Raw genomic sequence first — 6,000 nt, 5'->3', positions numbered from 1 at the left:
CATCCACCTGTCGCTAATCAATTTTACCCCATACAAATAGTCCCCCTACTTTTCGGTGACAAAACTTTATGTTACCCGAAGGTAGATAAAATCCTTTTTCTTGGCGAAAAAGTTCCTGGACAGTTTCTGTCACTTGAAAGGACGCACGTTTCCTCGCATTTAATGAGCCGAACATGTGTTATCCCTTGATTTGGCAAATATTTTCACTAGTTTCTAAGGTACTCATGACCATGAATTTTGTCGTCTATAAACTTCTCCACTACTCATTACTTTTACCTTCCACTTTTACAAACTCTTCTTCTTTTTCAAATTTCCTTAGAACCTGACTGCAAAACCCTTTCTCTTAGTAAAATCTCATTACTCAGATTTCCTAATACCATGTCTTCTACTACCGTTGTTCTTAGAAACTCTAGCCTTTTCTTCTGTGGTGGCCCTAAAAGGAACAAAACAAAGGAAATTGATGTTGAATCCGAGCCTCCCACCATTAACACCATCATATCTCTTCAACTTAACTTCCAGTTAGACCTTCAAGTTCAAAAGGAAACTATCAACCCCCACAGTGATAGAAATTATCCTATCCGCGTGTATCCTTCTTCCATCCGCCCTGTCAGTATTCCAGTTGTAAAGGAAGATTGCGACTGGAATAACATCAAAATTCTTGCCCCTAATAAGGTAGAAAGGGTCACCTTTAGCAAGCCAGGGTTCATGTATGTTTATATATACCCTTTTACTTTGAAATTGGTAAAGAAATTGACCTCATAATTTTAGAATTTTGCCAGTACTACCAAATCTATTTGGCTCAGGTGAGTCCATCAATATGGCGTACTGTGTCCTACTTTCGAAAATTATGCTCCGAGATCGAAGAAACCCTCACTCTCGCACATTTAATCAATCTCTACTCCCAGAAGAACTTTCATGGGGGTGTGCTTAAACTCAGCAAACGCAGTCACCATGCCATTGTTACCAGCATCAATGATGATAACGATCATGGCTGGATGGAACAGTTCATTGTCATTGCCACCAGGGACATTCTTCCGGCAACATCCCCTTCCATTCCTGAATCTTGGAATTTCGCTTGTAAGTATTCAGATATCCTTTCCTTATCATGTTTAAAAATAATTACCTTCTTTGCTAACTTTTACTTTCTTTATACCAGCTACTCATTGGGAACCATCATCGGTTAAGAACCTGGTCCAATGGGTACAAAAAATTCTAGATGTTTCCACCCTTGACTCTCGTAGGTGGAAAGAGATTGTCCCCAGATTTAATTGGAAAGCCAAAAACCATGATAAGTAAAAGTTCTTCGTTCGTTCTTTCAATTTTCAACATGACTTAGAACCAACCTTGACTCCCTTTTGCAATACACATGCCTTCCGAAGGGTTCTGTTGTTTGCCCCATTGTTGAGGACCCAGAGGAAGCCCAACAACAATTACAAGATCTCCTTAACCGAAAGAGCGATCGTGAAGCCTCTCTCGCTTTCAGTGAAGGTGCCTCATCCCGGAGTCCCCAACCGAAAGATAAAAAAACTAAAGAGAAGACGTACCTCTTCAGATGGGACTCAGAAGAAAGCTTCAACAAAAGAAGCCCCAATAGGACCAACCACAATGGTCATTGATGATGAAGGAACAAATGATAAAGTGGTTCCTATTCAAAGAAGAAAAATATCTTCATCAGTTTAACCGGATGCTCGACCGGGAGAACGTCAAGCACCACAACCAGGAGAACTTCAAGGACTCTTCACGAAAATAGAAATTGTTGAAAATGTTGAGTCTCGTTTTTGGGCTCCTGTCGATGCTTTCGTTCAAAGGAGTTCTGCCCTTGACATTCCTTCGCCATCAACTTCTACATTAACTGCAACACCTTCTACACCAACTACTACCTCTCCATCGGCCCCAACCGAATAGGCAGAAGATGTTCCTTCCCCATAGTCATCCAACCATGGAAATTTAGGGAACACTTACCCGGCACCCACTCAAAACCCTAGTAGAAAATGGAGTGTCATTCTTATGGTTTCGAATGAGTGCCACCTACTTTCCAAGCCGGTAGAGGTTGCCAATTACCTGAAGCCTCTGGTCACAAACAAAGATTGGAGAAAGATGGATTCTCTCTACCGAGTGTTTGATCAACAACAACATGCATTATTCAGCTCATGTATCAGTATAACCTTCTTCTCTTCCTTTCTTTCTTTCTACACTTTATCTTCATACCCTTAATCAAATTTTATAGGATAACCTCCTTGCCCCTGAGGGTCTACAAAAGTTGATATTAGACAAAGAGGAACTCACTTCTAAACGTAATCAACTTGTTGCCGAACGGAACTAGCTTGTCGAGCGCCTCCCACTTTTGGAAGCCAAAGTTGCTCAAATGGGCAAGCTCGAGGCTCAATTAGAGCAATCCGAGCAAGATAAAATGACCTACAACCAAGAAGCCGCTCAATTACATGAAGAGCTTAACGAGGCAAAGGCTAAGTGGGTTGAATTGCATGATGCAGTAACTGTCGTGGCCAAACGTGAGTCTGCTTCCATGAAACGAATCAACAACCTGGAAGCAAACTTACATTCCAAAACCAAGGAGTCTGCCACTGCCAAAGAGAAGAGATACAAAATGGAGGAAAGGCTAAAAAGGTGATGGAGCAGAACCGTGAGCACGTAAAGACATACTAGAGCATTTTCAGAGGGGAAACTACCGTCAGAAGCTCTTGCGTAGACCACTGATTGACTATATCGCCAGTCATCATCCAATGAAGATGACATTTGCTCTGGATAAAGAATTTTCGCTTGTGTGGATTGTTGGGTGGTTTGACTTCTTTCATGAACATCCCTCTTCCTACCCTCCTTATTTGCTTACAATTGCTATATCATGGACCTCCCTTCCTTATCTCATTTATTTGCTCCGTCCAAGTATATTTCTCGATTTTTTTTTATGAACTATGATAACTTCTTCCCTTTGTTTTTCTTTTCCTTTCTTTCACTTGTTCATTTAATTGCATTATTTACTACTCATATGTGTTTTCACCATGCAAAATAATTGGCTACCGTTATTATTTTCGCATAAGTATGCTTTCAACATCATACTCGACTCGTGCCCATTATCAATATAGCAGCACTTGATGAGTGTCTACACTTTCATAAAATACCCTTTAAAACAGGAAAGGCATATTAGCGGTAGACTAGTCGATCAGTGGTGTAGTCGACGGTCCAGTGTCTTTCCCTCTCATGTCGTCCGCTTGAGAGTATCAGTCTAGACCTTCCTAGAAACCTCACTCTGATTTAAAATGTGTATGCATCATGTTAAAACCTAGTATGGATTAAATGTCAACGACACATTAATTCGCTTAGATAAACCTCGTCCAAAGTCCAGAGGGATTTTCACAACCCCAAAGGACACAATCATGTTATGTGCATTACTTGGGGAAAATGTGCTAACATGTTGACCATTATTGCATAAATAATCAAATCTGGTGGGGAAATGACTATCCTTTTTATTTAATTACAGAAAGTGAGGCACAAAATTCTCAGGTTTGGCATGGTCTGGAATATACCACATTTATTTATTGACTGGTGGAACAACCTTGCGCCATGTGATAAAAATTACGTAAGAACGGTATGGGTTAATTTACCATCTTTGTTGAATGTCCGACCAAATAGAGAAAACATTGAGGCAGCCACTATGTTCTGGGATAAAAAGAGGGTTGTCTTCTGATTCAGCAATATAGAAATGACTCCTCTTTTAGAAGAAATTGGGGGTTTCGCCAAACTTTCATGGGATAGTTTGGGTCTATTGGTGCCAGAAAATCGTACTCCACGCGGTTTTCTGAAAATGCTAGGGTTCAAGAAGAATGACGAGTTGGGTTTCTTGAAGAAATCCTATATTCCTTTCGAGTTTCTCTGTGAATGGTATGGACAAAGTAAATCATATCATTTGCATCATGAGGAGTTGGCTATCACTTCTTTGGGATGAGTTCATCATCGAGTTTATGTCTTCATAGTCAGCTTTCTGGGTTTGCTAAATTTTCCGATGCAAGGAAGGAAAATTCACACTCGTTTGGCCATGATCTCCAGGACCGTGATGGAAGGGATCTAGGGGCAGAAATACACCATCATTCCTATGATACTAGCTGAGATGTACCGAGCCTTGGATTGGTACAAACACGGGTTTGGACATTTTGAGGGTTGCAATCTTCTACTACAGGTTTGGCTGCTAGCGCATTTTCAGAGGGGAAACTACTGTCAGGATCTCTTGCGTAGACCACTGATTGACTATATTTCCAGTCATCATCCAATGAAGAAGAAATTTGCTCCGGATACATTTTCAAAGCCTGGGAATAGTGCATTGGATGTTTGAGTGGTTTCCCAGTAAAGAGTTCATAATTAGGTCCAAAGGGACCACTCATTTGGTGTTGATTGGGTTACGAGACATCTACCATTACGCTCATATAATGGTAATGAGTCAAGCTGGGAGGAAGCAGGTCATACCTCGGGTTTCTAATATGATTCAGTATAAGGCAAACGTCAAATGGGATGTTATTCTGTTCAAGTTTGAGGCCCCGCACATACGGAACCAAAAGATCATCGTAGACGGAGAGACTATCGAGCAAGACAGGTACCACGCCGGACATATCTATTACTACCTTTCATGGCTAGGGGACAACATAACCGGGGACGTCAAACCCGGAGTCAATCTGAAAGACAGGATCATAGATAAGGCGGCTGAGGTACAGGTAAAGTACAAGAGGCTACGCAAAAGAGTGTTTGAATCTGAGGCCAAGCATCTGCAACAACATAATATAGACATGTAGGCAATAAAAGAAAGGAAGGAGATTGAGAACAAGTCGACATAAAGGTTGGAGCACTTAGAGCAAGGGTTGATGGAATTGGAAGGAAGTATGAGGAAGAGGCTTTGGGATTGCCAAGGTATGGGCTACGATGAAGGAGGAAAGCTGGCGATGGCATACTTGCTGCTCAACATGTGTGACCTTGGGAGTATGATTGATGGAGCCAAAAGGGCAAAGCATGGAGAAGGTCCTTCTGGGACCAAATAGATTAGGAGAAAATTTTCTTTACTGCATTCGAGTTAGATTTCGTTAGATTCAATGTAATAAGGCTTCATTTCATTAGTGACTTCATATTATTATTTCGGTTTAGTAGAAATTGGTTTGAATTATTTTTCGCATTAATGGAATGAGGAAATGTTGGCATAATTTTCTCCAAGTGTACTTGTCGCTTAGGCCTACCTCGGGCACAACGAGGACCCCGAATTAGGACGCGAGCTATTGCATGATTTACATGCTACTTGCTTAAATATTGCAAATACTCTTTTATTTCATCTTACTAACTTGGCTACCTTTTGTTTTTCTTTCTTTTGATTATTCCCAATCCCAAAGGCTAATTCGTGCATTTTGGCATTGTAAGCATATCACACCAGATCCAGAGGTCCTCCACCTCCTCCTCCACCTAATAACATCAAAAGCAAAGGCAAAAAAAAGATGGACGATCTGAGTGGTAACCGAAAAGCCAATGCTATTATAGCAGGGAATGTAGAGACTTCAGACGGAAGAAATATGCCAGGGCAAAATGAGTTGGATCTGCGGTTAGAGCAAAAGATTTTGGAGTTACATGGAGAACTCGAGCAGGTCCGAAATCTTGCCAACCTTTCCCTTACTTTGAATGTCCCCGACATCAACTATCAGAACACTACCGCCCAAAACCAAACACCACCCCAAAACGCACAACCCCAAAATCCACCACCCCTAGCTCGGCAAAATCCTCCCGCAACGTATCTATACCGCAACACTGCACACCCTCAAAACCTTAACCCTCCACAATTACAAAATCCTCAGCAATACCATCACAATACGACATAGTATCTGCAAACAAGTACCTATCATACCCCTCAGAACGTGCCACAACCTACCCCCGATCCACCTCAGACCTCAATCAATTATCACTCACACACTCAAGTCCTAGGAACACACTAAGGCAACCAGATATATGTGAAGA

Source organism: Nicotiana tomentosiformis, chromosome 2 (genome assembly GCF_000390325.3).
Source record: "Nicotiana tomentosiformis chromosome 2, ASM39032v3, whole genome shotgun sequence".
NCBI classification, from domain to species: domain Eukaryota; kingdom Viridiplantae; phylum Streptophyta; class Magnoliopsida; order Solanales; family Solanaceae; genus Nicotiana; species Nicotiana tomentosiformis.
This window is presented reverse-complemented; position numbering follows the sequence as displayed.